Source organism: Heteronotia binoei, chromosome 11 (assembly GCF_032191835.1).
Source record: "Heteronotia binoei isolate CCM8104 ecotype False Entrance Well chromosome 11, APGP_CSIRO_Hbin_v1, whole genome shotgun sequence".
In the NCBI taxonomy this organism is placed as follows: Eukaryota; Metazoa; Chordata; class Lepidosauria; order Squamata; family Gekkonidae; genus Heteronotia; species Heteronotia binoei.
In genome coordinates this window covers 8,324,251-8,341,887 of record NC_083233.1, presented here as the reverse complement: position 1 = coordinate 8,341,887, position 17,637 = coordinate 8,324,251, and positions in this window count along the sequence as shown.

The following is a 17,637-nucleotide window of genomic DNA, read 5'->3' as shown; positions in this document are numbered from 1 at the left end:
TTAAAAAAAAAAAAAAACTTTAAAAGCAAGCAAATTTAAATCATTTGCCTGAGTGGTTACAATTTAGTGGTAATTATTGAGGCCTTCCCCCACCATTAATCGTGTTCCTTAAAATGCAAAAGTATTCCACCAAAATCTGAGCAGAGTATACTACTGAAAGAGCACAGCAGATTTCAAAAGTGACCGGATTACTATGTTTTCATAGTGTACTGTCCCAGTAGCTACAGGCTAAGTGGTGCCCTTGAAGGCAAGCTTACTTGGTTCTTTTTGCTTTGCCTGGTCTTACTTGATTTTGGGAAGCTGTGCTTGAAGAGGACAAGGACTGCAGCGGGCTGAGTAATTCTGAGAGATTCCACAGAATCTCTAGCTAGTCTCTAGCAGGGTGGTGATGGAGGACTAAGCCGCCAGAAGCTTCTCAGCAGTCTCTGCTTGCCTCAATACTGGTGACGAGGAGAGCAAGCAGCCTTTGTCATCTTGGCCAGCAGAGGGTACACTAAAGCTCCCTGGCACCTGTGCACCAGCATCCCAGCTCCCATGTGCAGCATTGTTGAAGGGATGTAGATGGACCAGGAAGCCGTTGCTCACTGGGAGCTTTGGGTGGGCATCCGAGTGCCTGTGGAATCTTTGATCTTGAAGACATCATTGGAGGGGTCTTTAGCACAGCTATGAGTAAGAAACCCTGTAATTTCAACAGAACAGCCAGCTTTGAAATTGGGGCCTCCCAGTATTTGCATAAACAGGCAAGCTTCCTGCTGCAGAAGCAAGTTCCTGAAGGCAAACTGTCCAATTTGTTGGGTTTTTTTAAATGGGATGTCAGGTATTAAAACTGTATTATGACCTTTTAAAAAAAAAAAAACTTTAAAAGCAAGCAAATTTAAATCATCTGCCTGAATGGTTACAATTTAGTGGTAATTATTGAGGCCTTTCCCCTCCATTAATCGTGTTCCTTAAAATGCAAAGGTATTCCACCAAAATCTGAGCGGAGTATACTACTGAAAGAGCACAGCAGATTTCAAAAGTGACCAGATGTTAAAGTCTGAGTTGCTGTTTGCTGCCCAGACTTTTAAAATATATAACGTGGCCATTTGAGTGATCTGTGTTCTGTTGAACTGTTCCCAGTATTGTGCAGAGGAGGGATGGAAAGCAGAGTGGGTTCTTATGAAGCCAGATATACGGTGCAAAATCGAACAGAATGTCTCCCCTCCTCAATCATTAACGACAGTGTTGAAGGAGTCATCTGTTGCCAACAAAGATTAAATATAATTTCTTAGCTTCCGGATGTCTTGATGCTACTATTCGTTGAACTAGCACTTCCAAACAGATCAGAGAATCCACCCAATTCTCAGCCTTTTCCCCCTGATAGTGCCTCTCTTGTATAAGACAAGCATACTTTTGATACTCCTTGCAGATGCAATCTGTCCATTTGTATTTTTAGCTGTAATGTGTAGTGTTGAGAAGGTGTTCACTGGTTACAGTAGGATTTTCTGAGCTGAGTTTCAAATAAATTTACCACCACTGAGCTAGGCTAAACACGGGCCGGCTTTCCTCATTCAGGCACTATGTCTTAATCGAAGGTTGCACGTTCAATAACCAAACTGGTTGAGCTTTGCAATCCTAATCATGTTCTACTGTTGTACTGAGATTTTGTTGTTTTTTTTAAGGACAAGAGTATAGATCTCACTATTGGCCAAAGTTAAAGCAATGAATAGCTCTTGTGACTTATTTAAAAAGTCCATGGGTATAAAAATGTTGTTCACCACAGAAGCCATAGTGACAACCCATCCAACTGTGCAAGAGCCAAATTCTTACAAGATATTTCAAACAAAGTAAACACAGACCAATATTGCTGCACGTAAAAGCATGCAATGTTTTGTTGCTGACCCAGTGAGATGGGTATTGCATTGCTTCCGCAAATGTTTTCCCCAGTCCATTTTGTCTCTTGGCTAGTGTGCAAGGGGTCCATAGATAACATTTAGGGTCTCTTTATGCAGTATCTTCCGCCACAAATGTGCTTCATTGGGAAGCCGTGTGGATCCTTTGCTCTCCTACACATGGCAAGAGATGTAGGGTACAGCTATAGTGCATACCTCTGCTTCTCTCCTTGAGGTCTGTCCTACTACACAGACCTCAAGGAAACTGCTTTCAGCGCAGTTAATGACCTGGTTTCCTGTTCCTTAATATCTCAGAGTCTGTTTTCCAGAAAAGAGCAGTTTGCCAGCTGGCAAGAAGTAAAAGATTCTCAAGCAGAGGCATCACACTATCTTGAGGGGTGTCCCCTCCCCCTCCGAGGACTGCAGCAATTGGACCATTTCAATCTCACCTCCCCTATGATGTTGCCAGGGTTTCTGGAACTCACCTCTGGGATGTATCACTGCTCTGTTGACACCCTGTGCTCTTTCCGCAGGTGCCCCCGCCCCCTTTCTAGTGAGAAGTGTTTTGTTTTGCTTTTTTTTCATAGCCTCGCTTTGTTGAGTAGATCTACAGAAACACGGTCAGTTAGTGGAAGAGGAAGTGCCTTGCGTTGTTCTGGCAAAGCAAAAAAGAAAACAGAGAGCTGAATACCGAATGCTGTGCTGTCAGTTCAGCAGGGCAAGAAACCCACCCCATTTCCTTCTTCTGTTGATTCCCTACAAGACTTTGAGCATTTTTAGGCATTCCACAAAATGATATAGCTGTCAAACCTTGGCGGCAGCAGCAGACTTTTGGACTGTATCGCCGGAGGCTGCAGGCGGGGCTGTTTGATGAATGATGCTCAACTTTTTTTTAAAAAAGTCCCCTGCATGTGGCAATATGTATGTGGATGGGCACATTCTTCCTGTTGCGCTATTTTACTTTATGCAAGATTTTTAACAAACACACCGTGTAGTTAAACAGCAGTCTACCCCCTGCCGCTCTTTTGAAGCGGTACTATCCCAAAGTGTACCATCTTGTTTCTCTGTGACGTGTTTGGTGGTTCGGTCTTGATTCATTCTGGCAGAGGTGGGAAGCAGGGCGATGGTGAGGGTAGCTGTGGTTCACCAACCCTCCGACAGAGTCCTGGGCACCGTAGACTCCAGGCGAGTTGAAATACTGTGAAAGAGACTGCTTTGTTTCTTCTTTCTCTTCTGTTCAGACCGCAGTACGCAATTTCGGTTAACTTGCTGCACTCCAATACAGTGTTCCCACGCAAAAGAAGTATGAAACTCCATATGCTGAACTGTGAATATTGCATCTGAGTGTCCTGACATTGAATTATCACCTTAACCTGAAAACCACTAGCATTGAGCAATAACAGGGGAGGGGAAGGGGATCAGCGTGTTGATACTCAAATGTATAACCATTTTCGTGAACAGTGTTGCATATAATATGTTTTATGTTCTGCAACTTCTGTGCATTTTTGTGCTTATGGTTAAAACATTCTTTGTAAGTCGTCATGTTTCTTAGTTTTTACTGTATGCATTTCTTCTGTTCTGTTTACAAAGTAAATAGCCACTTTTTAAAATACAACCTCATGCCTTGAAGTTTTTGGAATAAAAACAATCTAAATAAGTTTTGTGTTAATGGCTTCCTGCATGGGCTTTATTCAACATGGGAAGATGTTAAACCTTTGACAGCCCAATCCTGAGAACTGCCGCGTAGCTGCGCTCGAGTGCAGAACTAGAATAGGCAGCTGTAGTCGGTTCCCAAAGGGGAGATGTTACGCCACGCGTGGAGGGGGAAGAGTGGCCCGATGAGCAAGAGAGAACCTGTCGCCATGGTGATTTCACCCATGCGCTCGCTGCCGAGGCAAGGGTGGGGGAGGCACAGGGTTGCGCGGGACCACGGGATTGGCCAGCCCGTTGCATGTGACTGGGAGAGGGGGTGGAAAGCCCGCACCTGAGAGGCCATCAATCCCCTCACACCCTCCTGCTGTCAGAGACTCTGCCAATGGCAGACAGACGGGCAGAGGCATGCGCAGACAAACAAGAACCACAAAGTGTGCAGGAGTTCGCTGCCCTAAACAGTGGCTGGAATGTGTGTCTGGGAGCGCACAGACCACCAAGTCCAAAAGACATCCCCTACCACCACCCGGAGCCCCCCCCCTTGGTGTTGCCCTGCCGCCCCCCCTGCTATGTGCAAGGAACACCTCCCCTGGGGGCCGCAGAACTCAGAGTGCGAGCTGCTGGGCATGCATCCAGTTTGGTGTAGTGGTTAAGTGTGCGGACTCTTATCTGGGAGAACCGGGTTTGATTCCCCACTCCTCCACTTGCACCTGCTGGAATGGCCTTGGGTCAGCCATAGCTCTGGCAGAGGTTGTCCTTGAAAGGGCAGCTGCTGTGAGAGCGCTCTCCAGCCCCACCCACCTCACAGGGTGTCTGTTGTGGGGGAGGAAGGGAAAGGAGATTGTGAGCCGCTCTGAGACTCTTCGGAGTGGAGGGCGGGATATAAATCCAATATCATCTTCTTCACTTCATCAGCCGCCCCCCCCCCCCTTTGTGCCCTGCACACAACAGCCCTGTGGGGTCAGGTAGGCTGTCAGCCCAGGCCGGCTGAAAAGCGGCACCCCCCTCCGCTGTCCAGCCACGCGTGGACAGCGTGGCGGCTCATAAGATACTCCCCCTCCCAAGAACCAAGTCTGCCCACCCTCCCAGGCATTCCCTCGGAGAGGCCACTGTCAGAGTGGGGGGGGGGTTTGCCCAGAGAACGTGCAACAGATGCCAAGCAGGAGAGACAACAGAGGGCACAGCTCAGACTTTATTTTTCCAGAACAGAGTGCAACAGTTTCCCCAGTGTGTGCTGGGCAGTCTCGCCGTGGGCGGGGCTCCATTCAGAGCGGCAGGCAGAAACAGCTGAGGGAGTGGGGGGGGGGGGGGTCGAGCGACACCTGCGGAAGCCTCTGTGTTGGATTCTCACCTGCAAAACAGACATGGATCAAGAGCACCTGCAGGGGCAGCAGCTGGAGGAGCGGGCTGCGTTTCAGCCGGGTGCTCTCTTAAAGGGACAGTCTCTGACCCACCTCCCTGCATTGGGGCAGTTGCCACACACACCCCGTGCCCTGCCAGGGGTTGGGAACACGGCAGAGGGCAGACCAAGGGAAGGGAGCAGGCAGCAGCACAGGGGAGCGGGGTCAGCAAATGCCCCCTGCCTGGTCCAAGTGCCAGAGACGCTTGCACACCACCCGGTCCAGAGCGAGGGGAGGGGGAAGACAGTGGGGGTGCACAATTGAATTTACCTGAACATAAGAGAACCCATGTTGGATCAGGCCAATGGCCCATCCAGTAAATTCAATTGTGAAAAAAAAATCTTTTTTTTCAAATACAAAATAGCCCAGCATCTTAACCAACCAAGCTAACTTACTTTCCTAATCTATTTCAGAACATGCATAGTGTGAAATTGACCAATAAGAACAGACCAATTTTAGACATATTCAAAAAGGAGTGGAAGAAATTTAAAGGATATATGGAGAAAGAGTGGAATGTAAAAAGACATTGGACAATTTTTTAGTATTAATGAGAAAAAAAATATTGAATTTTGATTGGTTAGTAGTACCTTTAGTATTGAACTTAAATCTATAACTTCGGGGAAGTCAACATTGGAGGGAGGGGGGATTGAATTACCATATGGGTTAGTATAGAAAATTTTATAATTAAGTTTTGTAACCATATGTTATCAATAAATTGTTAAAACACAATAAGAACAGACCAATTAGCCTGCTAGGGGAGGGGAGGAGGAAAGTCCGAGGAAATGTTTCTACTTTTAAAGGCTTGAAAGCAAATTAAGAGGAGGAGAGGGAAGTACACCTCTGAAAAACCACTCTACGGAGATACAGAGCAGTGACAGCAGAATGCTGGGGAAAGGATGTGGAAGGAATGAAAAAATCCAATGGGAGAGTGAGGTGAGTGCGCAAGTGAATATCGAAGCAGGGTTTTAAAGTGATAGAGGTGGGAGGTGAGAGCCGTAGTAAACACAAAGGCAGAAAGGGCCCTAGTGTGGCCTAGAGGGCAGGGAGAAGCCTGCCTAGGAGTAGATACAGGGACCGACATCTCCCAGGTTTCCTTCTGTCCCTTTGATGGGATGTCAGTTTTAAAGGGAAAACTAGCCAAGATGGTGGAAAGCATAAAAGGTCTGGCTGGAAAGGAAGTTTGTTCTCTCTAGAGAGGCTGCAGACAGGAGGGATGCTCTCTGGAACAGCTGCAGCAAGAGGTTCCCTCAAGGAGGGTGAGTCTTCAGTATCATAAGAACATAAGAGAAGCCCTGTTGGATCAGGCCAATGGCCCAACACTCTAAGTCACATAAGAACATAAGAGAAACCATGTTGGAGCAGGCCAGTGGCTCCTCCAGTCCAACACTCTGTGTCACATAAGAATGTAAGAGAAGCCATGTTGGAGCAGGCCAGTGGCTCCTCCAGTCCAACACTCTGTGTCACATAAGAATGTAAGAGAAGCCATGTTGGAGCAGGCCAGTGGCTCCTCCAGTCCAACACTCTGTGTCACATAAGAACATAAGAGAAGCCATGTTGGATCAGGCCAGTGGCTCCTCCAGTCCAACACTCTGTGTCACATAAGAAGATAAGCCATGTTGAAGCAGGCCAGTGGCTCCTCCAGTCCAACACTCTGTGTCACATAAGAAAAGCCATGTTGGAGCAGGCCAGTGGCTCCTCCAGTCCAACACTCTGTGTCACATAAGAACGTAAGAGAAGCCATGTTGGAGCAGGCCAGTGGCTCCTCCAGTCCAACACTCTGTGTCACATAAGAACATAAGAGAAGCCATGTTGGATCAGGCCCGTGGCTCCTCCAGTCCAACACTCTGTGTCACATAAGAACATAAGAGAAGCCATGTTGGATCAGGCCCGTGGCTCCTCCAGTCCAACACTCTGTGTCACATAAGAACATAAGAAAAGCCATGTTGGAGCAGGCCAGTGGCTCCTCCAGTCCAACACTCTTTGTCACATAAGAACATAAGAAAAGCCATGTTGGATCAGGCCCGTGGCTCCTCCAGTCCAACACTCTGTGTCACATAAGAACATAAGAGAAGCCATGTTGGATCAGGCCAGTGGCTCCTCCAGTCCAACACTCTGGGTCACATAAGAACATAAGAAAAGCCATGTTGGAGCAGGCCAGTGGCTCCTCCAGTCCAACACTCTTTGTCACATAAGAACATAAGAAAAGCCATGTTGGATCAGGCCCGTGGCTCCTCCAGTCCAACACTCTGTGTCACATAAGAACATAAGAGAAGCCATGTTGGATCAGGCCAGTGGCTCCTCCAGTCCAACACTCTGGGTCACATAAGAACATAAGAGAAGCCATGTTGGATCAGGCCAATGGCTCCTCCAGTCCAACGCTCTATGTCACATAAGAACATAAGAGAAGCCATGTTGGATCAGGCCAGTGGCTCCTCCAGTCCAACACTCTATGTCATATAAGAACATAAGAGAAGCCATGTTGGATCAGGCCAATGGCTCCTCCAGTCCAACACTCTATGTCACATAAGAACATAAGAGAAACCATGTTGGAGCAGGCCAGTGGCTCCTCCAGTCCAACACTCTGTGTCACATAAGAACATAAAAGAAGCCATGTTGGAGCAGGCCAGTGGCTCCTCCAGTCCAACACTCTGTGTCACATAAGAACGTAAGAGAAGCCATGTTGGAGCAGGCCAGTGGCTCCTCCAGTCCAACACTCTGGGTCACATAAGAATATAAGAGAAGCCATGTTGGATCAGGCCAGTGGCTCCTCCAGTCCAACACTCTGGGTCACATAAGAACAAGAGAAGCCCTGTCGGATCAGGCCAATGGCTCCTCCAGTCCAACACTCTATGTCACATAAGAACATAAGAGAAGCCCTGTTGGATCAGGCCAGTGGCTCCTCCAGTCCAACACTCTGTGTCACATAAGAACATAAGAAAAGCCATGTTGGAGCAGGCCAGTGGCTCCTCCAGTCCAACACTCTTTGTCACATAAGAACATAAGAAAAGCCATGTTGGAGCAGGCCAGTGGCTCCTCCAGTCCAACACTCTGGGTCACATAAGAACAAGAGAAGCCATGTAGGATCAGGCCAGTGGCTCCTCCAGTCCAACACTCTGTGTCACATAAGAACATAAGAGAAGCCCTGTTGGATCAGGCCAATGGACCATCCAGTCCAACACTCTGTGTCACACAGGGGCCAATATATATATACTGTGGCTAATAGCCGCTGATGGACCTCTGCTCCATATTTTTATCTAACCCCCTCTTGAAGCTGGCTATGCTTGTAGCTGCCACCACCTCCTGTGGCAGTGAATTCCACATGTTAATCACCCTTTGGGTGAAGAAGTACCTCCTTTTATCCGTTCTAACCCGACTGTTCAGCAATTTCATCTAATGCCCACGAGTTCTTGTATTGTGAGAAAGGGAGAAAAGTACTTCTTTCTCTACCTTCTCCATCCCATGCAGAATCTTGTAAACCTCTATCATGTCACCCCGCAGTCAACGTTTCTCCAAGCTAAAGAGCCCCAAGCGTTTTAACCTTTCTTCATAGGGAAAGTGTTCGAACCCTTTAATCATTCTTGTTGCCCTTTTCTGCCCTTTTTCCTATGCTATAATATCCTTTTTGAGGTGCGGTGACCAGAACTGCACACAGTACTTCAAATGAGACCGCACCATCGATTTATACAGGGGCATTATGATACTGGCTGATTTGTTTTCAATTCCCTTCCTAATAATTCCCAGCACGGCGTTGGCCTTTTTTATTGCAAACACACACTGTCTTGACATTTTCAGTGAGTTATCTACCACAACCCCAAGATCTCTCTCTTGGTCAGTCTCTGCCAGTTCACACCCCATCAACTTGTATTTGTAGCTGGGATTCTTGGCCCCAATGTGCATTACTTTGCGCTTGGCCACATTGAACCACATCTGCCACGTTGACGCCCACTCACCCAGCCTCAACAGATAATAATAATAATAATAAATTTTATTTATATCCCGCCCTCCCCGCCTAGGCAGGCTCAGGGCGGCTAACAACATTTCAATAAGTTATACAATATAGGGTTTAAAACAATTAGGTTATACAGTAATATAAAATAACAATCTAAAACAATATAAGATTATACAATAATTTAAAACAGCGATCTAAAACCAGTTCCAGTTGCCTGGATCATTCCATGATTTGGACGGCAGTGATCTTCCTGATGTCGTTCTGTTCACTTATGTTATGGCAGATCCCTTTGGAGTGCCTCACAATCCTCTCTGGTTCTCACCACCCTGAAAAATTTAGTGTCATCTGCAAACTTGGCCACTTCACTGCTTAGTCTCAACTCCAAATCATTTATGGACAAGTTAAAGAGCAAGTTAAAAGTTTCAGAGGAAGGGAAACGTAGATGCTTCAGGCCTTTTATTTATTTACACCAATCTTTACTGTTTCTTAGTTCACTGTTGCATTAAAAGTTTTACAGCCCACTTGTTTGTTCTTAAGCACTTACAATAAAATTACTGTTGTTAATACTGCTTGGGTCCTCGTGTCTCTTTGGTCATGGATAGAAGGCATTTCTTAAGAAGGGAGACACAGAGGTTGGGCGGGTGCTCTGGGCCCTCCCAGATAGACCCTTGCCAGAGGGGTGGCACTTCCTGCCTTCCTGACAGCCCCCCAGGAGAGTTGTGGCTTTTATATACCCACTGACTTCACTGGGCAGGTCTGCTTGGGATGACACCGTGTGTGAACAGTTCTCCTCTTTCTCCCCCTGAGGAGGCCTTAGCGCTTTTCCTCATCCTGCATCTTCCAGTCTCTCGGAGGCTTGTCTGTGATCTGAGGGGCTTGCACTGGCTGACTGGGAGAGCCACCTGAGTCCCAAGGGGTTGCAGGGAGGACTCCCTTTTCTCGATATGATGTTTTAATCTTCTTCCAAGGAGAGATTTAGCACTGGCTTCCCTGAAAGCTATGGAGTAGCTTCCTCTCCCACGAGCATTGTGCTATGGAACTGCTGCTCCCATTAAAGACCCTGCTACTGGCACTTAGCCCTATTATGGAGATGGTGGGGGGATTCCAAGGACCCACATGTATCAAGCTCTCCGATTTTCCAGCTTTTTTTTTCTTTAAAAAGAAAAGTACATCTCCTTTGCAGAGATATACTTTCCTTCTTCTATCTCCTCAACAGAAGTTCCTTTTAAGTTCCTTCTATCTCCTCAACAGAAGTTCCTTTTAAGAGCCAGTTTGGTGTAGTGGTTAAGCGTGCGGACTCTTATCTGGGAGAACCGGGTTTGATTCCCCACTCCTCCACTTGCACCTGCTAGCATGGCCTTGGGTCAGCCATAGCTCTCACAGAGGTTGTCCTTGAAAGGGCAGCTGCTGTGAGAGCCCTCTCCAGCCCCACCCACCTCACAGGGTGTCTGTTGTGGGGGAGGAAGGTAAAGGAGATTGTGAGCCGCTCTGAGACTCTTCGGAGTGGAGGGCGGGATATAAATCCAATATCTTCTTCTTCTTCTTCTTAAAAATGTAAGCTGGGGATTCAGAGAACCATGTTTGTTATAATATACTGATAAAAGGCCTCCTATGGCAGGAGGAGTAAATTGGATAATTGGGCTGGGGGATTTGGCTAATGTATCTCCATTCCATGGAGGATACGACTGACTTTTCACATCTCCTCAGTTCTCCTCCCCCATTGAGCATCTCTATGTTGTTGTGAGCTTGCTTTGTTATTTTGGATGAGCAGAAATAGTTTGAAGCATTTTTCCTCGAGTACTTTTTGAGAAAAGCCAATGTCTCACTTCATTCAGTGTCGCTTACTCCTGGGTAATTTGTGTCTCATCTGTATTTTCTTTATAGTGCCCTTCAATATTCTCACTCGATCCCTTGGCTGAGAAGTCTTTCTGCTTCTTTTTTTGTTTTGCACTGTATCCTGCTGCAATCTGCATCCTGTAAAGTAAAATGTATTTTTTAATAATCCTGGCCTTTACTGTGCTAATGATGGTAAGAGAGAATATGAAGCATTAGCTGGTCTCCACCAGTCTTCCAATTCAAACTCTGCTTTTGTCAGATTGGCTTTCAAGAGCTGTTTGGTTTCTGTGGGAATATGCCTGTCACTTGAGTGACAGATGAGTTCCATGGTAGCAGCCGAATTGAGAGTTTGAGCTTATGTGCAGGCCAGTGCCACTGAGACATTGTGCTGCAAATATTGGATTCCTTGGGTGATCATAAAGAAATCTTTCTCTATAAATTGTTCTCAAATTATTAGAACAGAACTAATTGCATGTTATACATCTGATACTTCTGTTTGTGATATTAGGATCGCCAATTTTGACATAGCTGTGGTGGTGTAGAATAATTTATTAGCAAGGATCTCTCTGTCGGCAGCATCCATAAGAGGCACTCCTGCTCCCATGGGAGCTATACAGTCTTGTAGGTCTTCAGTCTCACAGAGTAGTTGGTACCTTGCCATACTTTAACCTGTTCTTCTCCGGTGGTTCCTGGGAGTGGGACGGTCCAGGACTTCTGGGAGTAGGCTCCTCCTCCGGAAACAGGGTCTGTTCTTTGATCAATCCAGGCTGGGGGTGGCCTCTCCCTTGAAACTTCCCAGTCATACCGGCCCTGTTGTCGAAGCAGGACATGGTCGACGCGCCAAAAGTGCAGCGATCCAGGGACTTCCCTACGGAAAGAGAGAGAGAGCGCTCAGCAAACAACTTTCCATTCGAGCCATGGCAGCAGCAGCTGGAGCGCAAGTTTACTTCCCACTAGCTTTGGGTTTGGTTCCAGCAACAGCGGTGTGGCTGGGGACTCCCAAAGAGAGCCCAGAGAGAGAGAGGGCATCTGTATTTTCCCAGATTGGTGGGAACACCAACGAAGCCCAGCCTCAGTCCCACGCAGCGCTGAGGAGGCATCGTGCAGAGCGCAGAACGCACAGACGCAACTCACGAGGAGACACAGGTAAGCTCTGGGGCGTTAAAATTGCGGTGGCAGATCCTTTTCATCGGGATGGTTCCCTCCGGGGGGTGGGGGACAGTGCCATAGGTTTTGTTGCCTGCTTATAGTTCCCCTTTATGGTACTGCAAAGACAAAGGGGACTGGGGGTCTTCGTGTTCATTACTTTCTCTCGTTCTCATTCGGGAATGGGGGGAGGGGGAGCCCCGTCGTGAAAGCAGGATACAAACAGCATTGGCTGTGACTGGGCTGTGACTGCGACTGCAAAGGCATGAGTATTCAGATCCAGATAGTTGAATGAGAGTGTTTTCTTGCTGTATGTGGGTGCCATGTTAGGAGGCTTTCACTTTCATTTTCATTGCAGTCTTCGGCATTCGCAAGATGGCTGACAGGCTGGGACATTCTAATAGCAAGGCAAGCTCAGTCAGTGACTTATGTCTTTTCCAGGTTCTCAGGCTCTACCCCTAAACAGGAGTCAGCAGAATCTGTTCCTGATCTGTCTGGAACATCCAGTTGGCGTCAGTGGACAGTGGTGTGCCAAAAGAATTTAAGGATGAGCTCAAGAAAACCTCTCTAGCCACTGCCTTTATTGCAGATGCCACCTTGGATGCTATGCAGCTATCCGCCAGGGCTGTGGCTTGCAGTGTAGCAGTCCGTAGGAATGTCTGGCTTAGGAGCTGGGATGCTGATGCGACAGCACTGGCAAAAGGGGCGTCTGTACCTTTCAAAGGTACAAATTCGTTTGGTGACAGCCTGGAGCGTTTTCTGATTGAAGGGAAAGATAAGAAGAAGGTGTTACCTTCTAAACGGAAGAACTGTAAAAACAGGAAGGAAATTCTTTTTTTCCTAAAATCAAAATCAGGTTTTATTGACATTTCCATATAACCATAAACAGTATTTCCATATAACCATAAACAGTATACAAGTAATAAAACCTATCCACCACCAACCCCAACACCGACACCCAACACCCCCCTCAACCCTAGAAGCATAGAGGGTAGTTTCGTAATATACAACTTATTTCCATTATCAAGGAAGCAAATTCAATCCTTTCGTGATTCAAAGAAATTTTCCCGTTCCTCCACCTTTCAATCTTTTAAAGGAAAGTGGCAGGCCCGTTATCAGGATGCCAAACCTTTCTATGGAAGAAGGGACAAGAACAACAAAAGTGACTCCAAAAAGGGAGGAACACAATGACTATATCAGAAGCCCACACTCGATCCCCATTGGGGGACGTCTGCAGTTTTTTGCAAATGAGTGCAAACTCTCTGTGACTGACCAGTGAGTAATCAACACAGTGACCAAGGGTTATGCTCTGGAACTGAACTCTTTTCCAGCTCAGAGATTTCGTTCCATCCCAAAGAAGCGGGAGGCGCACATGCACAGTTTGATGCTTCAATACTTCAACACTTGGTGGACACATGGACGATAGAGCCTGTACTGCCTACTCAGAGAGGTCATGGGGTCTATTCGATCCTGTTTCTGGTACCAAAAAAGAATGGCGATGTGTGAGCAATTCTAGATCTAAAATGGTTGAACAACTTTTGTGATAATCAAAAAGTTTAGGATGGAGACGCTACGTTCCGTTCTGCTTGCGGTCCAGGAACAGGAATACGTAACATCCATTGCATATTCCCATCCGGCAGTGTCACGGAAAGTTTCTCAGATTGGCAGCCACTGTCAGTTCCAAGCCCTCCCCTTTGGGCTGAGATCCTCTCTGAGGGTGTTCACCGAAGTCTTGATAGCTCTAGTGGCCCATCTTCATCTCCAGGGGGTGGCACTACCCCTGTATCTGGACGATATTCTGCTCAGGCGATATTCTGCATGACGGCCACAAATTTGACTGTAAGGATTTTGCAGGATCACAGTTTTGTGGTCAATATATCAAAAAGCAATTTGATTCCGACACAAAAATTAGTACACCTAGGGGTACTGATAGATACTCTACAACACAGTTTTTTTTTCTGATGACCGAGAGGCAATTAAAACTCAGGTCACTGCTGAAAGAAGTCCTATCATCACCTCAGGTTCAGGTGATGTCGCTAGCAAAGCTGTTGGGGCTGTTAGTATCTTGTCAGGATGTGCTAGCATGGGCTCATTTCCATATATGGCCATTACAGTGATTTCTCATTCCACTCCAATGTTTTATAGTCAACAAGATGTTCAAGAAGGTACAACTGTCAACACAGTTGCTGAAGCAACTACTGTGGTGGCTGGAGCCTGCACTGTTTCTGGAGGGTATGTCAATGAAAGAGCCTCAGAGAATAGTCATGACAACAGGTGATGAAGAAGAAGACGATGGCATTGGATTTATATTCCACCCTCCACTCAAGAGTCTCAGAGTGGCTCACAATCTCCTTTATCTTCCTCTCCCACAACAAACACCCTGTGAGGTGGGTAGGGCCAAGAGAGCTCTCCCAGAAGCTGCCCTTTCAAGGACAAGCTCTGTGATAACTATGGCTGACCCAAGGCCATTCCAGCAGGTGCAAGTGGAGGAGCGGGGAATCAAACCCAGTTCTCCCTGATAAGAGAGCTATGGCTCACCCAAGGGCATTCCAGCAGGTGCAAGTGGAGGAGTGGGGAATCAAACCCGGTTCTTCCTGATAAGAGAGCTATGGCTGACCCAAGGCCATTCCAGCAGGTGCAAGTGGAGGAGCGGGGAATCAAACCCGGTTCTCCCTGATAAGAGAGCTATGGCTCACCCAAGGGCATTCCAGCAGGTGCAATGGGAGGAGTAGGGAATCAAACCCGGTTCTTCCTGATAAGAGAGCTATGGCTGACCCAAGGCCATTCCAGCAGCTGCAAGTGGAGGAGTGGGGGATCAAACCCGGTTCTCTCAGATAAGAGTCCACGCATTTAACCACTAAACCAAACTGGCTCTCTTTCCTGTCTTTTGGGCTGGGGGGTGTATACACAGGGGATGATGACCCAAGGTCAGTGGTCCACACAGGAAGCCAAACAGAGTATCAATCTTCAGGAGCTGCAGGCAATCCAGCTGGGGTTACTGCATTTCCAGAAACTGTTTCAGGGCTCTCATATATTAGTGCAGATGGACAATGTGACAGCGAAGGCATATATAAATCGCCAAGCCAGGACCAGAATAAGGACACTTTACCAAGAAGCCAACAGACTGTTGGGGGCAGAGCAGAATGTTGTCTCCCTAAAAGAGATACATGTGCCAAGAAAGGACAATGTGTTGACCGACTGACTCAGCAGGAAGGTATTAGATCAATCGGAGTGGATGCTGGGCAGAGAGGTCTTTCAGGAGCTTCGATGCAGATAGGGTCAGATAATGGTGGACTTATTTGCAACTTCAGCAAATTGTCAGGTGCGAAGTTTTTTTGCCAGGACAAGGGAAGGTCAGGTAGAAGGAATTGATGTCTTCAACAGCGACTGGCCAAGAGGACTTCTTTTTTTTTTTAATGGTCTTTTTTATTTTCTCCAAAAAGCAAAAACAAAATTAGCAAACGAACAACCAAAAAATAAACAAAAACAAATTAGGATGGAGAGTGCAGCTTCCATACATAACAATAATACATCACCGTATATCTTTTTCACAGTTATCTTTAACCCCTTTTCACTCTACATTACTACCTTACTAACTTCTTAACTGGCATCATTCTCTATAATAACCCACATACCATTAATTACATCTGCATATCCAGTCATTAAGCGGTAACCCATTCCATACTTCATATTCTTTTTTTTTTTAGTTTTTAACTTTTTATTACATTTAACAACAACAATAACAATATATATATATACACACAAAACATAAACTTAGGGATGTAGACCGCAGGATGCATTATATACTTATATCATTAGAATACAATCCTTTGTTCTAACCTAAACCAAATCATACATTCTACAGTTAACCCCTTTTTACACTATATTCTTATTATCTTTCCCCCATAACCATTCATACAATAAGTTACATTTCCCTTCTATTTGCCTATTTGTTAATTTCTTCTCTTAATATCTCCATCAGAGTTTCTACCTCAGCTCAGTCTAGAACCAACCAAAAATACTTTCTTTCTTCTACACTGTGATCCAAAAGAACATTTGGCATTTCAAGTCATCTTACTTTATTTATAAATTACACAGTATCAATTTAATTCCCTGCAACAACAAAAAAACCCCCCAGCAAGTTTGGAATACACTTTCATACAATAAGTTCCGTTTTCCTTCTATCTATTTGTTAATTTCTTCTCTTAGTATCTCCATCAGAGTATCTACCTCAGCTAAGTCTAGAACTAATAAAAAAGAAAACTTTTTTTCTTCTACACTGTGGTCCAAAAAAGAAGAAAAAAAACATTGGCATTTCAAATCATCTTACTTTGTTTGTGAATTGCATGGTATCAATTTGTTTCCCTGCAACAAAGCAACCAGCAATTTCGAAATACACTTTCTTCAGTTTTATTGGTGTAATATGCCAATGATACAACTTTAATGATTTGTCTCTCATCGTCTGGCAGACCAATTCCTTCATTTTCCTCCTAGTACACCTTATATAAACCTCTGTCAGCAGGCAGTGTTCCTTGAAATAAATAAGGCAAGCTCTATAGCCATTTTCTATATCTTTCTCCAATTCCTTTTTCTTCATACCAAGAACTGGTGTCAAGATCTCTACTATCACCTCCTTTATATGGTCATACCTATCCTCTGGAATATTCTGCATTCCTGAAATATGCACTACCTGCACCGTTTCTATTCTCACTAATCTGTCCCCTTCGTATTTTTGAACTTTTTCAATCTCCTCAGACTTTTCATTCACTACTTCCAACTTTCCTTCCACATATTTTGCAGATTGTGTCAAGCCATGAATCTCTTCCTTTACTTCCGTCAATTGCTTTTGCAGGCCATCTAATTTCTTATTTACTCCATCTAATTGTTCTGTCAGATTTGCCTGCACCTGACTCAATGCATTCATAAAATACAATTGCATAGAATTCTGCAATTCCTCTATAACTTCCTGTGAGGACATTATCTCCATCAGTTTTAAAGTTGCCAATAGTGGGACTAACCTATCTATTTTGTCTTACTTGTATGTCATACTCATTTTTCTATTATCCAAGGTCTTACTGACACCCCAATTCCAATTCATATACTACTACTTCGCCTTACTTCCCTCAAAATGCATACATCACCTTCCTTTAACACTCTCACATACCAGTTGGTTTTTATATTCTTAAATTACTATTCTTTACCACCAAACACCCTTCACCTGAACATTCACATTAACTCATTACATATAGAAAATCATACAGAAAATAAGCAGTAATCAAATTAACAATAGTTAATTATTCAATCCATTAATTATTTGTTAACTGTCTCTTTTGAATCCTTAATGTTTCCCAACCACTTATCCTTCTGTCTTCCTCTTCTTCTTCTCCTTTTTCTTCCTCTTCTTAATCTCAATCTCTGCTCCTCTCTTCTGCTACCAGTTCAAAAAGCCAGTTCAGTAAATCCATTCCTGTTCTTCCACATCTCTGCCAACAGAATTCCAGCCTCTCCGCCCTTGCGTTCCTGGAAACTCTATACTAACATCAAAAGTCTCCCATCTTCAGATTCAACTCATTTCAAAGGTCCAGTGACTTTCTTTCCACCCTGTATATTATAACCACCGCTGAGCCTTTATTTAGCTCCCTGTCTCTTTAAGAAAATCGCCATGCACAAGCATATGGAAAAAGGGAGAGGAAAAGAAGTTCGTGAAGGCTCCCTTTAAATCATCAGAAATCTGCTTCTTTCCTCTTTCCCCCCCTTCTTCACCTCCTCTGTCTCAGTGCTCTTC